Source organism: Ovis canadensis, chromosome 4 (genome assembly GCF_042477335.2).
Source record: "Ovis canadensis isolate MfBH-ARS-UI-01 breed Bighorn chromosome 4, ARS-UI_OviCan_v2, whole genome shotgun sequence".
Taxonomy (NCBI): domain Eukaryota; kingdom Metazoa; phylum Chordata; class Mammalia; order Artiodactyla; family Bovidae; genus Ovis; species Ovis canadensis.
This window is the reverse complement of record NC_091248.1, coordinates 95,943,046-95,970,564: the sequence shown is the minus strand read 5'-3', so window position 1 is coordinate 95,970,564 and position 27,519 is coordinate 95,943,046. Positions and strand designations below refer to the sequence as shown.

The window sequence follows — 27,519 nt, the reverse complement described above, 5'->3', positions numbered from 1 at the left end:
ATCAATGTTTTGGAAGGATTATACACTATGATCAAGTGAGATTTATTCTTGGATTGCAAAGATGATTCAGTATATTAAAATCAATGTAATATATTACATTATTACAGTGAAGGGGAAGAAAAATCACATGATAATCTCAATCAAGACTAAACATTTGTCTTAGTCTCTTAGTCTTTATTTCTCAAAAAGAGAAAAAGCATTTGGCTGTTTGATGCACTTTTATATAATAAAAACAGTCAACAAACTAGGAATAGAAGGAAACTGTGCCAACTAATTAAAGAGCATATATGAAAATTCCACAGCTAACATCATGCTTAGTTATGAAAGACTGAAAACTTTCGTAAAATCATGTAGAAGACAAGACTATAGTTTCCCCATGCTATGTGAAAACTGAGGGGTCTTGTGAAGCCTTCTGTAAACCGAATGGTGTAAAGGGAAGAAACCATTACTTTAGGACACATCTTGCTAATAAAATAAAAAAATAAATTGAGATAAAGCATAGTTATGGCAGCCTGATGCTAGGACTGTGAGTATAGTTGTGAGGGAAGGAGCTTGGTAGTGCCACTCTTGATTGCTCAGAGTGCATTCTGCCTCTGTAATGGATCAGTGTAAAATCAATACTGAATGCTATTTTTGCTTTTTACCTTTTTTGGTAACAGCAAAAATCCTCTTTCAGTTAGCAAAAACAGATACTAATGTAGGTCTTCTATAAAAAGCAAAGTGGTGTAAAATGAACTTTCTAAAAAGGGATATACCTGTACCTGCTTTTGATGCTTCTGTTCAGCATGGTGATAGAAGTCCCAGTCAGAGCAAGAAAAAGAATAGATGCCCAAATAGGAAAAGAAATAAAATTATGTCTGTTCATAGATAGCATGATTTTATGTGTCGAAAACTCTAAATGTTTCACACACACATGCACACAGAATCAATGAATGAATGCAGCAGAGTAGCAGGGAATAAAACCAACATCCAACAATCAGTTGCATTTCTGTACTCTTTAACAGTGAAAAATATGAATTAAAAAATGTATAAAACAATTCTATTTACAATAGCATCATATCGAATACCAGGAATAAATTAGTCAAGGAAATGAAAATGTTTTACACTCAAAATTACAAGACAAGAAGTTAAGGACACCAATAAATTACAGATGTTTGTGTTTATGGATTAGAAGACTTAATAGTTTTAAGGTAGTAATACTACCCAAGGTAGTCCGCAAATTCAGGGCAACTCTTAGGAAAATTCCAACATTGATTTTTGCAGAAAAAGGTTTGTTTGTTTTATTTAAAAAGTATAATGTAAAATATCAGACCTATGTATAAGTTTAAAAATAGTAGAATGAAATAATACTCCATGTACCCATGGCCCACTTTTACCAATTATCAACTCATGGCCAATCTTGTTTGTATATATCCATATCACAGTGATCTAAATTGCAATCTCAGGAATCTAGAAAAAACAAATTAAACTCCAAGTAAATAAAAACAAGAAAAGAGTGAAATCAGTGAAATAGAAAACAAATATGGTAATAGATTAAAAAACAATAAAACCAGTATGTGATTCTTCGAAAGTGGGAATATCACTTTGAAAGTGGGAATATCACTTCCAACCCTACAGATGTTAAAATGATACAGGAATTATGACAAGCTTATATTCATAATGTTAACAACTTAGAGGAAATGAACACATTCCTCATAGGGGAGAAAAAAGCAGAGCAATGATAAATTTGAGTAACCTTTGTGAAAGGGTTGTTGGACCCAGTTCGTGTGTGTGTGTGTGTGTGTGTGTGTGTGTGTGTGTGTGTGTGTCGGGTTCCCCACCTCAAGAGTCAATTCTTAAAGCCCCCTTTAGTTCTGACACTGTCTACTGGAAGGTAGAAGCAGATTCCAAAGGTGTAGGGTTCAGTCCTGCAAAACTGCACTCTACTTCAGATGCTGGGCACAATCCCAGGTTGTTACCAGCACTTCTGACCAACCAGCTATAAATCAGAAGTTTCCACAATCCCCTCCTTGGGTTCATTTAACTTGCTATAATAGCTCAAAGAACTCAGGAAACTTCATTTATTCACTGGATTACAGATTTATTACAACTTGATATTAAGAGACATGAATCAACAATCAGATGAACAGATACATATGGTGAGGGTCCAAAAGGGGGAGTTTCTGTCTTTGTGAAGCTTCGGGTCTGACATGGTACACAGGGAAGCATACTGCTTCCCTAAAGGGGAAAACTCTTGAAAAACCCTTGGCCCCTGTTTTTTTGGTTGTTGCTGTTTTATTTTTATGCAGGCTTCATTTCATAGCCAAAATTGATTATTAACTTATTGGTCATTGATGATTGATACTGCCTCTGGCCCCTTCCTCCATAGTGGTTGCATCAGTTTCATTCCCAACAATAGTGGAGAAGGGTTTGCTTTCCTCCACACCCTCTCCAGCATTTGTTATTTGTAAACTTTTTAATGATGGCCATCTTGACTGTTCATCTTTTTAGTGATTTATATGAAAAGTATCCTGCAATTTGGTTTTCTTGCTCACGGTGTGTTAATGTTATTGCTTCGGGTTTGTTGAGTTGAATTGAGGCGAAAAATATTTATGAAACAAATACTATATTGTTTTCTGTTCCAGAATAACTAAATGAACCTTTCATGATTGTGAATTTTGTGTGATCAGGAAAAGTTATAGGAAGATGCTTTTAGTTATTACATCAGTAAAACACAAATAGTGCTTTTAAAGGAAAAAAAATTGAAATCTTAACTAGTAATGACTTCCTTCTTTGAGTTACAGGAAATAAAGAGTTAGCCTCATGTGTTGAAATATAGAGGTAACGTACATAGATCAGAATGTGTAGGTGCCCATTAGGAGGTGATGTATGGCAAGAGGATTGTCAGTAGTTTAAAAGGAATCTGTAGGAAAGTAGGTAAGGGGTAGATAGATGTGGAAGGGGTGTGGGGATTCCGTTTCCCTGCTATTATTTCCTGAATAGCTGAACAAGAAATAGGTTATTTTGAGGTAGATGTTATAAGGTAATAGTAATGGGAACTAGTGTAATGGTTGAGAGCATAGTGAATCTGTGCTTCTTGCTCTATTATGTCTTCTCTGTTTTCCTCACCTGGAAAATGATATAATAATTACCTAACTCATAGGTTTGTTGTATCAAATGAGACAAACTGTGTGAAGTGCTAAACCTAGACATTTCCACATAGTAAGTACACAATACAGTTTGCTGTTATCATAGCTTGGTGGTTGATTGTGAGAGCAGAAATAGATCAATAATACAATAATTGTTTATAATCCAACACAGAGGGTAGATGTTTGGGAGAAATGAATATTTTAGTTTTAGTCTTTAGTGAAACTTGACTATGTGGAGATCAGATATCAGGAATGGTGCTGACCCAGAAATTGAAGTAAAGAAACTTTCCTGAAAGCTTAAAAATAGTCTCTAATTATTAACAGCAAAAGTTGTTAAGAAGAGTAAAAAACTTGTCACATCTGATCAGCTGTGATTGACTGGTTAACTCACCAGAAGTTAAAAAGTGAATTTTTTGTGTGAAGTCACTTCAGTTGTGTCCGACTTTTTGTGACCCCATGGACGGTAGCTCACCAGGGTCCTCTGCCCATGAGATTCTCCAGGCAAGATTACTGGAGTGGGTTACCATTTCCTTTTCCAGGGAATCTTCCTGACCCAGGGATCGAACTCATGTCTCTTAAGTCTCCTGCATTGGCAGATGGGTTCTTTACCACTAGCACCACATGGGAAGCAAGCCCCAGAGTTCTTTGGTTGGATCAAACCCAAGCAGCCAAAAGGAAGTCGAAAGGGTAAAACTCAATAGGACAGATGCCAGTTGCAGAAGCCATATTTGGCTATGGCTGTCAGTAAGCTGAAAGAAGTCTGCAGTTAAATTCTGTGGTACGGAAAGGGAGTGAACTAAAAGACAGCTGTTAGATTGCTCTGTGGCTTTTGAGCCCTCTCTGAGAAAGCACATAACCCATTTTGCTTCATGATGAAAAGGAGATGGGATACTCAGGCTGAGGGATTGTTTTACCCTTGCCATTTAGTAGGTGTGTGATAATGGGCAAATTACTTAAGTGTTTCTTGAGCCTTTGTGTTACAAGGAGATAATACTTGTTGAGTAATTGTGAAGCTTAAATGGGATAATATGTGAAGTATTTTCACCTCTGTAGTAGTTTGCCATTTTTTATGCTTACTGTAGTGTCAGCCTCCATACTAGTTAACATATAGGCAGTTTTCCTTTATAGCTCGGAAAAGGTTTAGAAGAAGAAGACATAAACCAGGAACAAAATCCCCAATAATTTCTAGTAAATATTTGGCAAAAATATTTAGCTGCCGATGCAGGAAATGTGGGTTTGATCTCTGGGTTGGGAAGATCCCCTGGAATAGGAAATGGCAACTCTCTCCGGTATTCTTGCCTGTAAAAGCCCATGGACAGAGGGTCTTGGCAGACTACACTCCATGGGGTTGACGAGTCAGATATGACTGATCCACTGAGCACACACATACGTAATTTAAGTACAACATATTTTTTACCTGTCAAAAACTGGTGAACTTCTCTCACCTGATTCTTCATAGAATTATAAAAAAAATTAATGTATCTGGTGAATTAAAACCCTGGAAATGTAGAAATAAAGATCATAAATGAGTAGAATAGAGACATAGACATAGATGCTCTGACATTTGGCCAACAGCAGCCATGAAATTAAAAGACGCTTACTCCTTGGAAGAAAAGTTATGACCAACCTAGATAGCATATTCAAAAGCAGAGACATTACTTTGTCAACAAAGGTCCGTCTAGTCAAGGCTGTGGTTTTTCCAGTGGTCATGTATCGATGTGAGAGTTGGACTGTGAAGAAAGCTGAGCGCTGAAGAATTGATCCTTTTGAACTGTGGTGTTGGAGAAGACTCTTGAGAGTCCCCTGGACTGCAAGGAGATCCAACCAGTCCATTCTGAAGGAGATCAGCCCTGGGATTTCTTTGGAGGGAATGATGCTAAAGCTGAAACTCCAGTAGTTTGGCCACCTCATGCGAAGAGTTGACTCATTGGAAAAGACTCTGATGCTGGGAGGGATTGGGGGCAGGAGAAGGGGACGACAGAGGATGAGATGGCTGGATGGCATCACTGACTCGATGGACATGAGTCTGCGTGAACTCCGGGAGTTGGTGATGGACAGGGAGGCCTGGCGTGCTGCGATTCATGGGTTGCAAAGAGTCGGACACAACTGAGCGACTGAACTGAACTGAAAGGCTTTCCTGGTGGCTCAGACGGTAAAGAATCCACCTGCAATGTGTGGGAAACCTGGGTTTGATCCCCTAGTTGGGAAGATACCCTGGAGGAGGGCATGGCAACCCACTACAGTGTTCTTGCTTGGAGAATCCCATGGACAGAGGAGCCCGGTGGGCTACAGTCAGTGGAGTTTCAGAGTCGGACGTGATTGAGTGGCTAGCACAGCACAGCACAGCAAAGAGACGCCAAATGGCTCCCTCATTTTAGTTTCTTGGCAGGCATTTGTGTGTGTGTGTGTGTGAAAAAGTATGCACTTTATTTAATCATTAAGTTGACATAATCAATATTCTGTGAAATAGACATTTTTTCTATATCATACAGCCATTTTTGTTCTGTAGTTTTGTAATTTGGATATATTTTATTAGACTTTCCTCTGTAAATAGGCATTGAGGCTGCTGGTTTTTAGCTTCTTTTAGTAATGCTTTGTTGAACACCATTGAATGTATATCTATGTATGTTTCTTGAGTCTATAGATACATTCTTAACAGTGGAATTGTTAGGTTAAATGATACAGCTTTTTAATGCTACTAATTACAGCCAATTTAACATATAAAAAAGCTTATACCAATTTACATATTCATTATAATTTTGTGTGAATGCCTTGTTTAATGCGTCACGGTTCATTATTGATTTTACATTTTTTGTCCAACACACAAGAGAAAATAATGCTTTTTTGTTACTCATGAGGCTAAATATTTTTTTCATGTTTTTTGCCATTTCTTCTGTGAATTGCTTGTTCCTTTGACATTTTCTTACCATCTGGGGAGATTTATTAAAATATAGATGTTAATGGTTCATGTGTTTCATATATCCTAGTTAATTTTTCCCATTCTGTTGCTTGCCTTTAACTTGTTCTATATTCTTTGTTATTTTATATTTTTTATATGGTCATTCTGTCAGTTTTGGGCTTTTTGAGGGAAAGTGATTTGTCTTATGCGTAGTAGCCTTCTAGAAAATTATGAGAATGTTTTTGTGAAGTTTTTTTCAACTTCTCTTTTAGTTTCAAATTTTTAGATATTTAAATCATTTTTATTTTATTCTGTTCTGCTGTCTTTAATCAAGTTCCCTTATGTTCTGTACTCTCCTTATTTATTGACCCTTTTGCATATTTTGTTACCATACCACATTGTTTCAATTATTGCAACCTTATATTACCTTTTAATTTCTATAAATAAAGATTTCTTCTCCTTCCCCCCTTACAAGAAGGTCTTATGTATTTTTATGCATTTAGGTGGAGATGAGGTATGAAAACTTAATAGTATGGAGATTTGACTGGGATTACATTGGGCTTCATTTGGGGGAGGGCAGGGTTTTTAAAAACTTACTGATAGGATCATAGATGGGTATGTTTATGTAATGCTTGAGAGTGAAAATTGGTATAACTTTCAGAGCGTAGTTAAGGGTACAGTGTGTGACACATACTAAATGATGTGTAAATATTTGATGTTGAGATTATGATTATTTCTTAAAAGATAATGTGTCCTATAAATCAGCTATTCTATTTTTAGAACCATATAAGGGGACTTGCCTGGTGGTACAGTGGATAGGAATCTGCCTGCCAGTGCAGGGGTCCCAGGTTCAGTCCCTGGTCTGCGAGGATTCCACATGCCTCGCAACAACTAGGCTCCTGTGCCACAACTGCTCAGCCAGCCCACTAGTGCCTGTGAGCCACAACTACTTTAGTCCATGTGCCGCACCTGCTGAAGTCCGTGTGCCTAGAGCCTGTGCTCCGCAACAAGGGAAGCCACCACAGTGAGAAGCCCATGCAATGCACGAAGAGTAGACCCCACTCAGTGCAGCTAGAGAAAGCCCGTGCACAGCAAGGAAAACCCCGTGGAACCAATAAATAAATAACTATATTTTCAAAAGAAGCATAGAAGGAAGTAATCATGACTTTATATAGATAAAGCTGTGAAACTGTTCTTCCTGGCATTGCTTATAGTAGCAAAATGTTAGAAACAGTTATCTAACAATGAAGGATTCTTAAACTGAACTAGGGCACATTATTACTGTGGAATACCGTATAGCTCTTAAAATTATGTAAAAATTAAATGATAATGAGGAAAATTGTTTACCCTCTATATTATGAACTGGAGAAAGTTCCCAAATGAAGGTACTAAGTTTAATCCAAGTTTTGTTTTAAAAATGTATTCTGGGAGTACTGGGAAACCTGTGGGGGTGATAGATATATTCATTATCTTAATTGTAGCCATAGTCAGTCTCACAAGTGTATAATACCTATGTGAAAACTACTTAAATTTTACCTTCTGAATATATGCAGTTTATTATTATTAACTAATAATATCAAATCTATTTAAAAAAAACAACTTTGTTCTCTAAATGTAATAAATGTAAGGAAAACTGTTGAGCTTATTGCTTCAAGAAATAAAACCTTTAGTACATATATATATATATAGAGAGAGAGAGAGAGAGAGAAAGAGAGAGAGAGAGAGAGAGAGAGAAAGAAAGATTGATTTTAAGGAATTGGGTCACATGATTATAGAGCCCAACAGGTCTGTCATTTATAAGGCCTTCTGGCAAGCTGGAAATCCTGGCAGGAGTTGTTGCAGTCTTGAGTTCAAAGGCAGTCTGGAACAGAATCTTTCTTCTTTAAGGGACCACAGTCCGTTCTCTGAAGATTTCATCTGAAGACTCTCCTCAAAATCTACTGATATAAAAGTTAATTAAATCTAAAATACCTGTCACAACAACATCTAGACTGGTTTTGAGCAAGCATCTGGGTACTGTAGAGTAGCTGAGTTTACATGTAGAATTAGCCATCTCACTTGTGTTAGAGTGATTTCAGCAGAGTAACAGAAAATCCAGTTGGAATGGTTTAAACTGTGTGGACATCTCTTAACTTTCATAAGAAGAGGTCCAGAGGTTGAACAGGGTTTAGGGTAAGTTGATTCAGTGGCTTCAGGATGTCATCAGAGACCCTAGTTACACTATCCATACTGTCTGTTCCATTTTCACTGAGTGGCTTGGAGAGGCAGTTGTTCGTAGCTGGAGAGGCTTCCTGGTTTCCCATGGCTCTTTGGAGATGTACTTGTGCCTGCATATAGGTAAACCAGTAACCAGCAGGAGGTTTGTCAAGAACCTACTTAACATAAAATGTGCTCGAACTTAGAATATCATAAAAAGGAAAGAAACTAAGAAAAGTACCACTTTCAGAACTCAGGAGCTTACTTGGAGAGGAGATAGCTAAGTTATACACAGTCAGTTCATTGGCTTTACGTCAAATCTGAAGATATACACTAGAGTGTAACATAAGAAGATTGAGAAATAACCTGTTCTGGTAAGCAATGTAAAGGTTATGCACTGGTTTTGTCCTTTTTTTTCCATTTAAATTAGTAGTCTGTATCTCTAGGATAGGTGGGAACTGGCAGCCAAACATACTGAGTCATAAAATAATGGAGTTATTGACCATTTTTAATACAGAATGTGGCAAGTTACATTGATATCCTTTTTTTAAAAAATTTGTTCTGATTGCGCTGAGTCTTCTTTGCTTCGTGCAGGCTTTTTCTAGTTGTAGTGAGAGGGCTCTGTTGCGGAGTGCGGGCTTCTCATCACAGTGTCTTCTCTTATTGCATAGCACAGGCTCTAGGCGCATGGGCTTCAGTGGTTGTGGTGTACAGGCTTAGTTGCCCTGTGCCTTGTGAACTCTCCTTAGACCCGGGATTGAACCCATGTCCCCTGTATTGGTAGGCGGAGTCTTATCCACCGGGCAGGAACTTACCATTAGGAAATTCCAGTATCCTCTTTTTTTAATGCTGTGACTTTAATGTTTTATTTTAGTGAATGTAATAATTGTTTACTGACTCATCTTCCATCACTGGGCTTGTTCATAAGGTTTAAGTTCATTTCATTCTGGGGTTTTCAGTTACCAAATTTCCGATTTGGGGATTTTAGGTCATTTTAGTGTATAATGGGATTTTCTGACAACTGTTATATACTCGTAAGATTTGTCTATTTTTACAGATACTTGGGGTAACAGGAATTGAATGAATTTTGTACTTCACAAATTTTTTTTGTTATTTGTCTCTGGCTTTACATGAGTTTCTTGAAAAGTGAATTGGATTTGTACATTATTTTCTAGATTTAATATAGCTTGATAAGCTCTCAACTTTCATGAATATAGCTTGATATTGGCCCTTCTTTGGAGGAGGTAGTTACTGTATTGGACGTATTTTGGCATCTCCTACCAATTTACCCTACTTACTTTACTTCCTATAATAGCCTTGAGCTTTTTTGTTTGTTTTTGAGGTTCCAGCTTTTTATCTCTTCTTTGTCCATGAAACTGTGGAGCTGACTTCACTTCTGGCTCCCTAGATATATGTCACTCAGGTTTGGCTAGTTAGACCCTTACAGTCTTTTTGTCCACGGATTTGAGACTTTTCCTAAGGTTCCATGTTGTAAAGAATCCGCCTGCAATGCAGGAGACCCTGGTTCAATTCCTGGGTTGGGAAGATCCACTGGAGAAGGGATAGGCTACTCACTGCAGTATTCTTCAGTTTCTCTTGTGGCTCAGCTGGTAAAGAATCTGCCTGCAATGTGGAAGACCTGGGTTTGATCCCTGGTTTGGGAAGATCTCCTGGAGAAAGGAAAGGCTACCGCCTCCAGGCTCCTGGCCTAGAGAAATGCCATGGACTGTATAATCCATGGGGTTGCGAAGAGTTGGTCATCACTGAGCAACTTTCACTGCAACAACTGCATGTATAGTCAGTGAGGTCTCTTACCTGTAACCTGTGCACCTGAGAGCAAGAAGGGGCTATTGCTGTAGGAATACACCTTGAGACAGTATGGGGTCTGAGGATAGAGCCAGCACAGAGAGGTGGAGAGAGGGAACCTTGCCATAGGATTTTGAAAGCTGTTTTTGCTCCGTACCCAAAACAAAATAAAATGTTTAGGAAATTGATAAATTACCTTTTTTGATCAAATCATTGTACTTTGAATTGTAGAAGTAGTCCAAGTTTAACTGAAACTTGGATGAAAGGTTTTGATTAAGGAGGTCCCTCTTAAATATCTTGTGGTCCTAGAATGCCACAGTAGCACAGGGCTGTTCTGAGGTTGATGGGAGGGCTTCTACTGTTTTTCCAGTTGTGATTCCCAGGCCTCAAATGCTTGAGTTGTCTTCTGTCAAGTGTTGTTCTGGACCTTTTGGAGAAGTAGACATTTAAGGGATTCAACCTAATTACAGTGAAAAATGATGACTCTACTTTTTACTCAGTGAAGGTGATCAGAACTGCAAGTTACACTATAATTTATTCCCCCTAGGGTGCTTTCATTGCATTTTATTGCTTTAACTATGATTGTAGAATGTCATCAACTTTTACTAAATTTAGAAATTTTGTATTTTAAGGACTGTTAACTGTAAATTCTTCAATATTTTTCTTTTGAAAATGAAGTTCTTCTATAAGAAGTAGAAAAATAAAATGATTTTTTAAATAATCATTGAAATAATATATATAAAGGAAAAACTAATTTCCCTTCTCTTGCTACTTTGCCCAGCTCAGGGTTAATAGCCTGTTATATATCTTCAAGACCTTTGTCTATGCACAGAAATGGAAATAGTTTAAATAATAAAAAAACTACATTTAAGTATATAAACTGAGAGAGAGCCAGGCAGTCAGTCAAGCAGAGACACAGTATCCAACAAAAACAGTTTGATAGAGCCACAGAAAGGGACAGTGAGAAAGAGGTAAAGACAAAGGCCCACAGAAAGCCCCGCAGAGAATCTAACAGGCGTGCACATGCATGCACGCACGCGCACACACACACACACACACACACACACACACACACACACACTACTGTCACTGCATTAAAAATCCCAGCGTCCACCTTTCATTGCCCACCTCCACCCCTATCCCTAGCAAACACTTGGTTTTTATGGTTTTTTTTTTTTTTTTTACTGTCTGCATAGTTTTACCTCTTCCAGAAGATCATCAAAGTTGGAAATACATAGTATGTAGCCTTTACAGATTGGCTTCTTTCACTTAGTAATAGAGATTTAAATTTGCTGCATGAATTTTCATAGCTTTATACCTCATTTGTTTTTAATGCTGATCAGTGTTCTATTGTCTGGATGTATTTACCCATTCACCTACTAAGAGATATCTTGGTTGCTTCCAAGTTTTTACAATTAAGAATAAAGCAGCTATAAACATTCATGTGAGAGTTTCTATGTAAATAAAAGTTTTAAACCTCTTTGGGTAGATATCAAGGAGTGACGTTACTGGATTGTATGTAAGAGTATGTTTGCTTTTGTAAGAAATTTCCAAATTTTCTTCAAAAGTGGATATGTTTGCATTTCCACAAGCAGTGAGTGAGTTTGTTGCTCCATGTCCTCACCAGCATTTGGCATTGTCAGTGTTACAGATTTTTGTCATTCTAAGTATGTACGACATTGTTGTTTTAATTTGCCTTTCTCGTTGAAATATGATGATATTCGTGTACTTATTTGCCATCTGTGTCTTTTCTTTGGTGAAGTATCTTCAGATCTTTCACTCATTTTTAAATTAGGCTTTGTGTTTTCTTGTTGTTCAGTCCCTAAGTTGTGTCCGATTCTTTGTGACGCCATGAACTTTAGCACCCCAGACTACCCTGTCTTTCACTGTCTCCTGGAGTTTGCCAGAATTCATGTCCATTGAATTTGTGATGCTATCTAACCATCTCATCCTCGGTCATCCTCTTCTCCTGCCCTCAATCTTTCCCAGCATCAGGGTCTTTTCCAGTGAGTCAGCTCTTCACATCAGGTGGCCAAATTATTGGAGCTTCAGCATCAGTCCTTCCAGTGAATATTCAGGATTGATTTCCTTTTGGATCGACTGGTTTGATCTTGCTGTCCTTGCTGGTTTGACTCTCAAGGGTCTTCTCTAGTACCACAGTTCTAAAGCACCAGTTCTTTGGCGCTCAGCCTTCTTTATGATCCAAATCTCACATCCATACGTGACTACTGGAAAAACCATAGCTTTCACTATCAGATCTTTGTCAGCAAACTGATTAACTCTTTTTAATATACTGTTTAAGTTTGTTATAGCTTTTCTTGCAAAGAGCAAGCGTCTTTTAATTTCCTGGCTGTAGTCCCCATCCGCAGTGATTTTGGAGCCCAAGAAAATCTAGTCTGTGACTCTTCCCACTTTTCTCCATCTGTTTACCATGAAGTGATGGGATTGGATACCATGATCTTTGTTTTTTGAATGTTGAGTTTTAAGCCAGTTTTTTCATTCTCCTCTTTGATCCTCATCAAGAGACTCTTTAGTTCCTCTTTGCTTTCTGCCATTAGCTTCTAACTCTTGCTTCTTGTCTTGCATACAGCTTTCTCAGGAGATGGGTAAGATGGTCTGGTATTTCCCTCTCTTTAAAAATTTTCCATAGTTTGTTGTGATCCACATAGTCAAAGGCTTTTCCATAGTTATTGAGGCATAAATAGATGTTTTTCTGGCGTTTCTTTGCTTTCTCTGTGATCCAACTGATTTTGGCAATTTGATCTTTGGTTCCTCTTCCTTTTCTAAATCTGGCTTGTACATTTAGAAGTTCTTGATTCAGGTACTTCTGAAGCCTAACTTGTTGAAGCCTAACTTGAAGGATTTTGAGCATCACCTTGCTAGCATGTGAAATGAGTACAACTGTATAGTAGTTTGTACATTCTTTGGCATTGCCATTCTTTGGGAGTGAAATGAAAACTGACCTTTTCCAAACCTGTGGCTGTGCTGAGTTTTCCAAATTTGCTGACCCATTGAGTGCATCCCTTTAACAGCCTCATCTTTTAGGCTTTGAAATACTTCAGCTGGAATTCCATCACCTCCACTAGCTTTGTTTTGCTTCCTAAGGCCCGCTTGACTTCACACTTCAAGATGTCTGGGTCTAGGTGAGTAGCCACACCTTTGTGGTTAACTCCGGGTCATTAGGACCTTTTTTGTATAGTTCTTCTATGTACTCTTGCCACCTCTTTTTAGCATCTTCTGCTTCTGTTAGGTCCTTGCCATTTCTGTGCTTCATGGTTGTCATCTTTGCATGAAATTTTCCCTTGATATCTCTGATTTTCTTGAAGAGGTCTCTTTCCCATTCTGTTGTTTTCCTCTATTTCCTTGCATTGTTCACTTAAGAAAGGCTTCTTGTCTCTCATTGCTACTGTTGTTTTCTTAATATTGAGTTGTTACGTTTCTTTGTATATGTTGTATGTGCTGTGCTGTGCTTAGTCACTTGGTTGTGTCAGACTCTTTGCAACCCCATGGACTGTACAGCCCACCAGGCTCCTCTGTCCATGAGGATTCTCTAGGCAAGTGTTGCCATACCCTCCTTTAGGGGATTTTTCCCAACCCAGGGGTCGAATCCAGGTCTCCCACACTGTAGGCAGATTCTTTACCGTTTGAGCCACCAGGAAACCACATGTGTTGTATACCAGACCTTATCAGGTACATTTAAAAAAGACTTTCCCCAGTCTGGCTTGTCTTTTTATTCTCTTAATTGTGTTTTTGCAGAGCTGAAGTTTTTAATTATAATCAAGTCCTGCTTCCTTCACAAGAACCCCATTTCTTTTTCCCTGGTTGCAATTTTGGTGTCATTGTAAGGGGTTTTCTGTTTTGTTATCTTCTAGGAGTTTTTTGGGAGAAGGAAATGGCAACCCACTCCAGTATTCTTGCCTAGAGAATCCTGTGGACAGAGGAGCCTGGTCTTTGGGGTTGCAGAGTCAGACACGACTAAAGTGATTTAGCAGCAGTAGAAGTTTTTTAGTTTTGCATTTTACCCTTAGGTCTATGATCTGTCTTGAGTTAATTTTTGTGAAGTGTTTAAGGTCTGTGTCTAGATTCTTTTTTTCTTTTTTGTTCTTGGAATGTCTATGTCCACTTGTTAAACAGCCTTTGTTGAAGACTCCATTTTTCCACCAAAACGGCTTTGCTCTGTTGTTGAAGATGGTGTCTAGTTCTGGTATTAGAGTAATGCTGGCCTTTTGGAATGAGTTAGGAAGTAGTATTTTTTAGCTCTTTGTGTATTTTCTGGAAGAGGTTTTAGAGAACTGATCTAATGTCTTCCTTAAATGTTTGGTGAAATTCGCCAGTCAAGCTATTTGGGTCTATGCTTTCTGTTTTGAAAGGCTGTTAATTATTGATTAATTTTCTGTAATAGATTTGAGCCTGTTAAGATGATCTGTTTGTCACTGTTTGAGTTTTGGTAGGTTGTGTCTTTCTAGTTGTTGGTTCATGTCATCTAGAATATACAGTTTGTGGTCATAGAGTTGTTCATATATTCCTTTGCTACGCTTTTAATGTTTGAGGGAGCAATAGTGATGTGTCCCTTCTTTCATTTCTGATATTAGTAATTAGTACTTTTCCTCTTTTTTCCCTTAGTTAACCTGGTTAGAGCCTTACCAATTATATTGTTCTTTCAGAGGATCAGTTTTCAGTTTCACTGATTTTTCTTTTTGTATTGATTTCCCATTTTCAATATCACTGATTTCTGTTTCAATTTTTATTATTTCTCTTTTGCTTACTTAGCTCTTTTTCTAATTCCTTGGGTGGATGCAGAGGTAATTGATTTTATAAAAGAACATCTAAATCAATAAAAAGTATACATATATTCCACGCTGTAATTTTGCCCTAAGCGATAGCTTTGCTGTATCCCAAGTGTTTTGGTAAAGTGTGTTTTATTTACTTCAAAATATTTAAAAATTAACTTTTAGATTTCTCCTTTAACTCATGTTATTTAGAAAAAAATTTTTTTTAATGTATTTTGCAGTTTTTCAGCTATCTTTCTGTTACTGATTTCTAGTTTAATTCCATTGTGGTCTGATAGCATACTTTGTATGGTTTCTATTCTTTTAAATTTGCTTAAGTGTATTTTATGTGTGTAACTGGGTCTGTCTTGGTGAATGTTTGATGGGGAATTGAGAAGATGCATTTATTCTGCTGTTGTTGAATCATAGACATAAATTAGATCCAGCTGACTGATAGTGGTGTTCACATATGTTCTTACTAATTTCTTTGTATTGAATTTGCCAGTTAATCTTAGAGGGGTCTTGAAGTGTCCAACTGCAGTGGAGAGTTTTGACACTGTTGTTAGGATTATACACATTATACACATGTTTTGGAGAATTGATTCCTTTCTGTGATGAGCATTTGTTATGTAATTCTCCACTTTATTCCTGTTGACTTCTTTTGCTCTTAACTCAGCTCTATCTGAAGTTTAACATAGTTTCTCCTGCTTTCTTTTCCTTAGTATTACTCTGTTGGTCTTTATGTTTAAAGTGGATTTTTTTGTAGACAACATACAATTGGGTTGGGCCTTTTTAAAAATTCAGTACAACATTCTGCTCTGAATAATTGGTATATTTTAGACCATTGGCATTTAAAGTACTTGTTGATGTATCTGAGTTATTATCGACTGTAATTTGTTTTGTTTTCTATTAGTTACCCTTGCTTGTTTTTCTTCTATTCTTTTTCTGCCTTCTCTTGTCTTTGTCTTTTTATATAACTCTGTTTCTTCTCTTTTCTGAGGATATAAATCCGTAAAAACATTTTTTTTAGTTGAGCTTGTGTTTGCAATATACATTTACAGTTCGTCCAAGTTCTCTTTAAAATAACATTATACTACTTTAGGTTGTATGCATGAGTTCATGGTTCAGTTGTGTCCGACAGTCTTTGTGACTCTGTGGACCATAGTCCACTAGGTTCCTCTATCCATGAGATGTTCCAGGCATGAATACAGGATTGGGTTGCCATGCTCTCCTCCAGAGGATCTTTAGGTACCTCATAACAGAGGATTCCCATTTCCTCCCTCCTATCCCTTATAACATTATTGTTACTCGTTTTACTTATCCACAAGCTGTAATCACTCAACTCAGTTTTGCTGTTATTGCTTTAAACAGACTCTTAACTGTTTGGTCAGTGAATAATAAGGAAAGTATTTTATTCTACCTTCATTTAAGTTTGTCAGTTTTTTTTTGCTCAACACTTTATAGTTCATTTCACTCTCTTCTTGCTTGTATAGCTTCTGAGGAGAAATCTAATATGCATTTTATCTTTCCTACTCTATAGGTAAGTTTTTTTTTTTTTACCTGGCTTCAAGATTTCCTTTCTGTCTTTGATTCTCCGCAGGTTGCATGTGATAGACCTAGGTATAGATGTTTTGTTATCTATCCTCCTTTATATTTAAGCTTCCTGGATTTGTGGTTGGATATTTTTTTTCTGTCCTCCCATCCCCTTCCTCTTTCCTTCCTTCCTCATTCCCTTATTTGTTTCTGGTATTCCTATTTATATCTATGTTGTTATTGTTCCACATTATTTTGGACTTTGTTTTTCACTTTCTTTTTTTCCTTGGCATTTCAGACTTTGAAGTTCCTTTTGACATATCTTCAAGATCACTGATTCTTTGCTTGTTTAAATCTGGTGTACTGATGAACCCAAAAGGCATTCTTTGTTTCTCTTACAGTATTTTTTATTTCCAACATTTCCTTTTGGTGGTTTCTTAGAAATTTCCATTTTTCTGCTTATAGTACCCATCTGTTCTTGCATGTTGTGTATTTTTTCCATAAGAGCCCTTAGAATATTAATCACTGTTACTTAAAAATTCTTGGTGTGATAATTCCATTATGCTTGGTTTTCCATATTCAGACTGTGTTTTAGCATGCCTTGTAATTTTCTGTTGAAAGGCATATATAATGTATTTAGTAAAAGAAAATGAGATAAATCGACTTTCAGTGTAAAGTTTTATATTTATCTGGACAGTAGTTAGGTTGTGTTTGGTGTTTGCTGTTTGCTGAAGCTGTATCAGAGGCTAAAATTTCCTTCCCTGTTGTCTTTTGGTTTCCCTGGAGACTTCTTCTTAAATAAGGTCTGAGATGCATAGTTATTTTGTAGTACCCTGTTCTTATATATGATGGTAAGTTATAGGGGAAAGGGAAGTCTTCTGTAGTCCTATGATTTGGCCTCAGTTTTTTAGAGAGTCTCTATCCTCAAGACATGTTTACCTGTTTTCTTGTTTCTGTTCCCTCTTAAGTGAGACAGGAATGCTAAAAGGCACTGGAGTTTAGTGTTTCTTTACCCTAAGTCAAAGACTAGAGTGTTCTGGAATTGGATGTTTCCTTTTTGCTAGGCTGATGAGGCTCTTACTGATGCCCAGTTGGTTAGGCTCTGGTAAAATAGTTTCTCTTGAGGACAGACCTTGTTAAAGAACAGAATGCTTTAGGGATATTTCATCATGATTTTTTTCCCCCACATTTTCCTGGAAGAACAACTTGGTTTTCAGTGTGATAGATAACCTGGTAGGTTCCTGGTGATGAAATTCACAAAAGTGGTGGTGGGGGGGCTTCCCTAAGACTGGAACTCCTGGAGTTTTAACTTAAATTTGTTTATGCTGAGTCTTCAGCAGTTTTTCAACCATAATTTAGGCTTGCCTATGCTGGTAATGGTGGTTGTGGCGTTTTCTGCTTCTGAGCTTTGCTGAATTGATGATTCTCTGTATCTGCCTGTCTCTCTCGCCAATTTGGGGGGCATTGGTTTGTTCTGTGACTCCAGTTCTCTGATAATCTAAGAACTGTTGATTTTTAGTTTCTTTTGCTATTTGCTATGAGGATGGGTGTGGGAACTTCCAAACTCCTGACTGCTGGATCAGAAACCATAAGCCCCCGGTAATAATTACTTTTATTTATTCTATATTTTACTTTTCTTACTAAAGAATATAACATATCTCAAGGTGATAAAGCTTTCTTTTTCTAGCTGCATAATATGACATGGTATGTATAAACTGGGCTGATTTAACCATTCTTCTTGATGGGCACTCAGTTTTCCCCATCTTTTCCCGTTACTAACAGTACTGCTAGAAATGTGTTTATATGTGTATCCTTGCATGCTGCTTATGTCATTTCCTTAGTTTACTTCCAAAAGTATGATATCCAGGTCAAATGATATTTTCTTCTGTTAGCCTTTGTCAAAAAATTGTAGCAGTGTATGCATTTCCTTTCATTTCAACATCACTGAATATTGTCAGCCTGATAGGTAAAAATGGTTTCTCGTTGTTTTTTTGATTAGTACTTTCCCAGTTAGAGTGAGATCTGAAGCATCTTTGTCTACCATTTCAGCTTCCTGAGTGCATCTTTATTTGTGATATTGCCATTTCTTTCATTTGGGTTATTTGCTTATTCCTTATAAATTTGTATTCTAGGCCCAGTTGTTAATATATTTAAAACTTATTATTTGTGTTCCTTATAGAAAAGTCAGAAAATGGCAGCATAAGAAGAAAGTAAAAATCACCCATCTGCTCACAGAGATAAACTGCTCTTAGAATTTTGATATTGGACATTTTTCTAAGCATATGTATGTATATAAATTCCTACCAAAATGAAATTTTACTTGGCATGCTATATAAAAATATTATTACATGCAATTTTATGTTTAAATACAAAATAAGAAAAAATATCACGCAAGAGAAAAAAGCTTTTTGAAATGTAGGTCATGACCTACTAAATTGATTTCATGACACACAGTTTGAAAACATTGCCTAAAATTATGTAAATATGCAACCTTGATAAAAGAAAAATAAAAACATGGGAACAATAAATATATCCCTTAATTCAAGATAACTTGAATGTATTCTGTTTTTCATTCATTTAGTTTTTTTCAGACATTTAAAAAATTCAGTATTACTGAAATGCTCAAACATAGTTAAAAGTAGACAAAGTAGTATGATGAATCCCACTGTCCCCATGCCTTACATTTAGCAGTTATCACATTTTGCTAACCTTGTTTTACTGAATAATCCATATTTAAATTTACCTAGTTGTCTCAAAAAATATTTTTCTTAATTGGCTTTCTTTGAATCTGGATGCAAGCAAGAGATCTGCACACTGTGTGATTAATATTATCTTTAGTCTCTTGTGATCTGTAGTATCTACTCTTGCCTTTTAAAATTTTTGCTCTACTTATGGCTTCCCTGGTGGCTCAGACGGTAAAGAATCTGCCCACAATGCAGGAGATTGGAGTTCCATCTCTGGGTTGGGAAAATCCCCTGGAGGAGGAAATAACCCACACAAGTATTCTTGCCTGGAGAATTCCATGGACAGAGGAACCTGTGGGCTATAGTCCATGGGGTCACAAAGAGTTGGACATGACTGAGCACCGAACATTGATTAAAGAATAGACCATGTTTAGGGTTTGACATATGCTGTCTTTCATGGTAGTAAAGGACAGAAATGGTATGGACCTAACAGAAGCAGAAGATATTAAGAAGAGGTGGCAAGAATACACAGAAGAACTGTACAAAAAAGATCTTCATGACCCAGATAATCACAATGGTGTGATCACTCACCTAGAGCCAGACATCCTGGAATGTGAAGTCAAGTGGACCTTAGAAAGCATCACTACGAACAAAGCTAGTGGAGGAATGGAATTCCAGTTGAGCTGTTTCAAATCCTGAAAGATGATGCTGGGAAAGTGCCAGCAAATTTGGAAAACTCAGCTGTGGCCACAGGACTGGAAAAGGTCTGTTTTCATTCCAGTCCCAAAGAAGGGCAGTGCCAAAGAATGTTCAAACTACCACACAATTGCACTCATCTCACATGCCAGCAAAGTAATGCTCAAAATTCTCCAAGCCAGGCTTCAACGATAAGTGAACCGAGAACTTTCAGATGTTCAAGCCGGATTAAGAAAAGGCAGAGAAACCAGAGATCAAATTGCCAACATCTGCTGGATCATCAAAAAAGCAAGAATTCCAGAATAAAAATCTACTTTACTGACTACACCAAGGGCTTTGACTGTGTGGATCACAACAAACTGTGGAAAATTCTTAAAGAGGTGGGAATCCCAGGCCACCTTACCTACCTCCTGAGAAATCTGTATGCAGGTCAAGTAGCACCAGTTAGAACCAGACATGCAACAAAAGACTGGTTGCAAAGTGGGAAAGGAGTAGGCCAATGTTGTATATTTTCACAAGTTTATTTAACTTATACGTAGAGTACATCATGCGAAATGTCTGGCTGGATGAAGCAAAAAGGTAGAATCAAGATTGCCATGAGAATCATCAATAACCTCAGATATGCAGATGACGCCACCCTTATGGCAGAAAGCGAAGAGGAACTATAGAGCCTCTCGATGAAAGTAAAAGGAGAAAGAAAAAGCTAGCTTAAAACCCCACATTCAGAAAACTAAGATCACGGTATCCGGTCCCATCACTTCATGGCAAATAGATGGAGAAACAATGGAAACAGTGAGAGACTTTATTTTCTTGGGCTGCAAAATCACTGCAGATGGGGACTGTAGCCATGAAATTAAAAGGTGTTTGCTCCTTGGAAGAAAAGTTATGACCAACCTAGACAGCATATTAAAAAGCAGAGACATTACCTTGCCAACAAAGGTCTGTCTAGTCAAGGCTGTGTTTTTTCCAGTAGTCATGTATGGATGTGAGTTGGACCATAAAGACAGGGGAGTGCTGAAGAATTGATGCTTTTGAACTGTGGTGTTGGAGAAGACTCTTGAGAGTCCCTTGGCAAGGAGATCTAACCAGTTAATCATAAGGAAATCAATTCTGAATATTCATTGGAAGGACTGATGCTGAAGCTCCAATACTTTGGTCATCTGATGCGAAGAACTGACTTATTGGAGAAGAGCCTGATGCTGGGAAAGATTGAAGGCAGAAGGAGAAGGGGATGACAGAGGATGAGATGGTTGGATGGCATCACCGACTCGATGGACATGAGTTTGAGCAAGCTCCAGGAGTTGGTGAGAGACAGGGAAGCCTGGCGTGCTGCAGTCCATGTGATCTCAAAGGGTCAGACACGAACTGACTGAACTGACTGAGCTTGGTCTTCTAATCCTTGTATTTCCTATAAATGGAAGTTAGCTGTAGATGATTATTTAGATGTAAGTTCACATCTTTGGCAACTGTACTTCAAAAGTGATGCTGGAAACTTTTTTTTTGCAGTTTCTGTGGGCAGGAGTTTGGGAACCTTAGCTAGGCAGTTTTGACTTGAATTCTTTCATAAAATTGCAATGAAATGTTGACTGGGGCATCATCACTAGAAGGTATAACCAAGATTGGAGAATCTATTCCAGGTTGGCTCTCTCACGTGGCCAGCAACTTGTAATTCACTGTTGAGGGAAGGTCTCAGTTGTTAGTGTGGACCTTTCAAAAGTGTTAGTTGATTATTTTGACAGCCTGGAGGCTGGCTTCTCAGGGCAAATGATCCATGAAAGTTTTTAATAATTTTTTTTATATTGAATGTGTATGTCTTTTCAGAGAACAAAAGTTTATGTCATCTACATGTGGGGATAGTTTTAGCGCTCGTTTCAGTTCTTACTCTAACTCAGTACAGGGTTCCCTGGTGTCTGAGATGGTAAAGAATCTGCCTGCAATGCAGGAGACCTGGGTTCAGTCCCTGGGTTGGGAAGATCCCCTGGAGGAGGACATGGCAACCCACTCTAGTGTTCTTGCCTGCACAATCCCCAGGGACAGAGGAGCCTGGTGGGCAACAGTCCAGAGGGTCACAAAGAGTCAGACAAATATAAACAGAATGCAAGACATTATGTTTCACTTAACGCAATCTGTTAAGTCTTATTTTTTGAAACTGTTTTAATATTTTAATTTAACCCAGTATATCAATAAATTATTTCATTTGGAAACAATTTACAAATTATCAAGATATTAATTTTTTTACTTGTAGTGAGTTTTTGAAATCAGTGTATGTTTTACACTTCAGGAACATTTAGACCATCCACATTTCAAGTAAGCAGTAGCCACATGTAGCTAGTAGTCACTGTATTGGGCTATTCAGCTGTGGATACTCTTTGTATAATTAACTGTGTTACTTAATACCATCAAAGGTAGTGAGATAGAGGTATCAACTGTGTAATCTTTGATAATCTACTTTAACTCAGTATCATCACTATATTTCCATATCAGCAACATACTTCTGCAATGGTTTTCAGAGTGCATGGTATGGTATAGATGTACCATAATAACTGTCTGTTCTTTTTATTTGTTTAATGTTTTTAGGTATTATTATATTACTTTTAGTGAACATGCTTATAGAAAAATCTTTTATGTCTTTATTTCCTTGTGCTAAATATCTATAAAAGCCCTTGCTATGTTAAAGGGCACAGGATTTTTAAAGCTTTGGGTGCCTTTGCCAAATTATATTTTGTAACTATGCCAGTTTACTACTGGCAGCATATAACGGTGTATGTTTACATCATACCTTTTTTAATACTGTCTAGATTTCCTTTGGAAATATTTTCCTCTTAGTTAAAAGTGATATATGATTTGTGTATTTTTATTAATAGTGAGATTAAATACATAGGCATCTGCATATTGACAGTTGATTAATTTTTCATTTGTATTGTTTTCCTGGTCTTTTCTTGGTTCAGTTCAGTCGCTCATTCATGTCCGACTCTTTGCGACCCGCCAGGTCTCCCTGTCCATCACCAATGCCTGGAGTTTACTCAAACTCATATCCATTAAGTCAGTGATGCCATCCAACCATCTCATCCTATGTTGTCCCATTCTCCTCCCGCCTTCAATCTTGCCCGGCATCAGGGTCTTTTCAGATGAGTCAGCTCTTCCCATCAAGTGGCCAAAGTATTGTAGTTTCAGCTTCAACATCAGTCCTTCCAATGAATATTCAGGACTGATTTCCTTTAAGATGGACTGGTTTGATCTCCTTGCAGTCCAAGGGACTCTCAAGAGTCTTCTCCAACACCACAGTTCAAAACCATCAGTTCTTCTGAGCTCAGCTTTCTTTGTAGTCCAACTCTCACATCCATACATGACTACTGGAAAAATGATAGGTTTGACTAGATGGACCTTTGTTGGCAAAGTAATGTCTCTGCTTTCTAATATGCTGTCTCGGATGGTCGTAACTTTTCTTCCAAGGAGCAAGTGTCTTTTAATTCCACGGCTGCAGTCCCCATCTGCAGGAGCCCCCTCAAAATAAAGCCTGTCACTATTTCTCCATCTGTTTGTCATGGAGTGATGGGACCAGATGCCATGATCTTAGTTTTCTGAATATTGAGTTTTAAATCAACTTTTTCATTCTTCTCTTTTACTTTCATCAAGAGGCTCTTTAATTTTTCTTTGCTTTCTGCTTTAAGAGTGGTATCATGTGCGTATCTGAGTTTATTGATGTTTCTCCCAGCAATCTTGATTCCAGCTTGTGCTTCACCCAGCCCAGCATTTCCCATGATGTACTTTGCATTTAAGTTAAATAAGCAGGGTGACAATGTACTTTGCATTTAAGTTAAATAAGCAGGGTGACGTACCCCTTTCCCTATTTGGAATCAGTCCTTTTGTTGTTCCATGTCCAGTTCTAACTGTTGCTTCCTGATGTGCATACAGATTTCCCAAGAGGCAGGTCAGGTGGTCTGGTATTCCCATCTCTTTAAGAATTTTCCTCAGTTTGTTGTGATCCACACAGTCAAAGGCTTTGGTATAGTCAATAAAACAGAAGTAGATGTTTTTCTGGAACTCTTGCTTTTTCAATGATCCAACGAATGTTGTCAATTTGATCTCTGGTTTCTCTGCGTTTTCTAAAACCAGCTTGAACATCTGGAAGTTCATGGTTCACATACTGTTAAAGCCTGGCTTGGGAGAATTTGTAGTATTATATGCTGGCATGTGAGCTGAATGCAGTTGTGCGGTAGTTTGAGCTTTCTTTGAAATTGCCATTTTGTGGGATTGGAATGAAAACTGATCTTTCCAGTCCTGTGGCTACTGCTGAGTTTTCCAAATTTGCTGGCATATTGAGTGCAGCACTTTCACAGCATCATCTTTCAGGATTTGAAATAGCTCAACTGAAATTCCACTCTCTTTGTTTGTAGTGATGCTTCCTAAGGCCCACTTGACTTTGCATTCCAGGGTTTCTGGCTGTAGATGAGTTATTTTACCATGACTATCTGGGTCTTGAAGATCTTATCTGTATAGTTCTGTGTATTATTACCACTTCTTCTTAATATCTTCTACTTCTGTTAGGTCCATACCATTTCTCTCCTTTACTGAGCCCATCTTTGCATGAAATGTTCCTTTGGTATCTCTAATTTTCTTGTAGAGATCTCTTGTAGAGAGTCTTTCCCATTCTATTGTTTTTCTCTATTTCTTGTATTGATCACTGAGGAAGGCTTTCTTATGTCTTCTTGCTATTTTTTGGAACTCTGCATTCAAATGATACTTTTTAGTTACTAATTTGTAAGACTTTTATGTTATGAAAATTAATGTGTTATGATATAAATATGTTTCTTCAGCTTGGCATTTATTTCCCTTTTACCTCTGTTCCATATTTATTTCTCATGTATGTGTTTCTAAATTTTTATTTAGTGAAATTTGTGAGTTTTTTAACAGGTTTGATTTTGGTGTAATTCCCAATCTCCTTTTGGGTTACACTTTTGTCCCAGTTCTTTTTTGCCTCTGTTTTTTTTTTTTCCTTCACTAATTTAAAATCACTGTTTTCATAATTATTAGATATGTTTGGATTTTTTTTCTTTCCTGGTATGTATTTTATGCGTTTTTCTGTTGTCTCAATAGTACAATGAAGTGAAGTGAGCTTGCTCAGTCATGTCCGACTCTTTGAGACCCCATGGACTATAGCCCACCAGGCTCTTCCATCCATGGGATTCTCCAGGCAAGGATACTGGAGTGAGTTGCCATTTCCTTCTCCAGGGGAACTTCTCGACCCAGGGATCAGACCCAGGGATCAAACCCAGGTCTCCCGCATTGCAGGCAGGCGCTTTACCCTCTGAGCCACCAGGGAAGCCCCAGTAGTACAATAGGACACATTAATTTCTGGTAGGGCAGGTGTTTATTTTCAGAAATGTTTTGGCTGATACTCTGGTTTTTTTTTCTTCAAGGTGAATTTAGAATTAGTTTGTCAAGTTAAGTGTTCTTACAGCAAAAGAAATAAAAAGAAATAATTGGTTCTTTTACTGAAATTGCATTAAAATACAGAATTTTACAATTTGATGAATTGTTAATAAATTTTTAAAATTGTCATTAAGGTTTCAGTTCAGTCTCAGTCGTGTCCGACTCTTTGCGACTCTATGAACCACAGCACTCCAGGCCTCCCTGTCCAACACCAACTCCCGGTGTCTACCCAAACCCATGTCCATTGAGTCGGTGATGTCATCCAACCCTCTCATCCTCTGTCATCCCTTTCTTCTCCTGCCCTCAATCTTCCAGCATCAGGGTCTTTTCAAATGAGTCAGCTCTTCACATCAGCTGGCCAAAGTATTGGACCTTCAGCTTCAACATCAGTCCTTCCAATGAACACCTAAGACTGATCTCCTTTAGGATGGACTGGTTGGATCTCCTTGCAGTCCAAGGGACTCTCAAGAGTCTTGTCCAACACCACAGTTCAAAAGCATCAGTTCTTCAGTGCTCAGCTTTCTTTATAGTCCAATTCTCACATCTATACATGGCCACTGGAAAAACCGTAGCCTTGACTAGACAGACCTTTGTTGGCAAAGTAATGTCTCCTCTGCTTTTAATGTGCTGTCTAGGTTGGTCATGACTTTCCTTCCAAGGAGTAAGCATCTTTTAATTTAATGACTGCAGTCACCATCTGCAGTGATGTTGGAGCCCCCAAAAATAAAGTCTGACACTGTTTCCACTGTTCCCCATCTATTTGCCATGAAGTCATGGGACTGGATTCCGTGATCTTCGTTTTCTTAATGTTGAGTTTTAAGTAAACTTTTTCACTTTGCTTTTTCACTTTCATCAAGAGGCTCTTTAGTTCCTCTTCACTTTCCTCCATAAGGGTGGTGTCATCTGCATATCTGAAGTTATTGGTATTTCTCCTGGCAATCTTGATTCCAGCTTGTGCTTCATCCAGCCCAGCGTTTCTCATGATGTACTCTGCATATATGTTAAATAAGCAGGGTGACAATATACAGCCTTGATGTACTCCTTTTCCTATTTGGAACCAGTCTGTTGTTCCATGTCCAATTCTGTTGCTTCCTGATGTGTGTACAGGTTTCTCAAGAGGCAGGTCACATGGTCTGGTATTCCCATCTCCTTCAGAATTTTCCAGTTTATTGTGATCCACACAGTCAAAGGCTTTGGCATCGTCATAAAGCAGAAATAGATGTTTTTCTGGAACTCTCTTGCTTTTTCGATGATCCAGCAGATGTTGGCAATTTGATCTCTGGTTCCTCTGCCTTTTCTAAAACCAGCTTGAACATCTGGAAGTTCATGGTTCACATTCTGTTAAAGCCTGGCTTGGAGAATTTTGAGTATTACTCTACTAGCATGGGAGATAAGTGCAATTGTGTGTTAGTTTGAACATTCTTTTGCATTGCCCTTCTTTGGGATTGGAATGAAAACCGACCTTTTCCAGTCCTGTGGCCACTGCTGAGTTTTCCAAATTTGCTGATGTAGTGAGTGAAGAACTTTTGCAGCATCATCTTTTAGGATTTGAAATAGCTCCACTGGAATTCCATCACCTCCACTAGCTTTGTTCGTAGTAATGCTTCGGAAGGCCCACTTGACTTCACATTCCAGGCTGTCTGACTCTAGGTGGGTGATCACACCATCATGATTATCTGGGTCGTGAAGATCTTTTTTGTGCAGTTCTTCTGTGTATTCTTGCCATCTCTTCTTAATCTCTTCTGTTAGGTACATACAATTTCTGCCCTTCATTGTGCCCATCTTTGTAAGAAATGTTCCCTTGGTATCTCTAATTTTCTTGAAGAGATCTCTAGTCTTTCCCATTCTATGTTTTTCTTCTATTTCTTTGCACTGATCGCTGAGGATGGTTTTCTCATCTCTCTTTGCTATTCTTTGGAACTCTGCATTGAGAAGGGTATATTTTTCCTTTTCTCCTTTGCTTTTCACTTCTCTTCTTTTCACAGCTATTTGTAAGGCCTCAGATAGTCATTTTGCTTTTTTGCATTTCTTTTTCTTGGGGATGGTCTTTATTCCTGTCTCTTTTACAGTGTCACGATCCTCCATCCATAGTTCATCACGCACTGAGTCTATCAGATCTAGTCCCTTAAATCTGTTTCTCATTTCCACTGGATGGTCACAAGGGATTTGATTTATGTCATACCTCAATGGTCTAATTGTTTTCCCCACTTCCGTCACTTTTAGTCTGAATTTGGCAATAAGGAGTTCATGATCTGAGCCACAGCTAGCTCCTGGTCTTGTTTTTGCTGACTGTATAGAGCTTTTCCATCTTTGGCTGCAAAGAATATAATCAATCTTATTTTGGTGTTGACCATCTGGTGATGTCCATGTGTCAT

At 37.9% G+C, this 27,519-nt stretch overlaps 2 protein-coding genes across 8 annotated transcripts in view; one reads left to right on the top strand and one right to left on the bottom strand.

Annotated features, from left to right (window-relative positions):
* MPLKIP (M-phase specific PLK1 interacting protein) overlaps positions 1-27,519 on the bottom strand; it is a 133,198-nt gene that overhangs the window by 41,949 nt on the left and 63,730 nt on the right. The window contains exons 3-4 of one of the 6 annotated variants that reach the window (XR_011446593.1): positions 4,546-4,626; positions 163-1,449 (exon numbers count right to left, since the gene is read on the bottom strand). The exons of 3 other annotated variants lie outside the window; for them this stretch is intronic. The gene's annotated coding sequence lies outside the window, so the exon portion shown is untranslated. Of the gene's footprint in view, positions 1-162; positions 1,450-4,545; positions 4,627-9,061; positions 10,457-27,519 lie in introns of those variants that run through there. 2 more of the 6 variants (XR_011446594.1, XM_070292384.1) reach the window with 2 other exon arrangements.
* The window catches only part of CDK13 (cyclin dependent kinase 13), a 131,261-nt gene that overhangs the window by 65,496 nt on the left and 38,246 nt on the right, over positions 1-27,519 (top strand). The window lies entirely within an intron of this gene.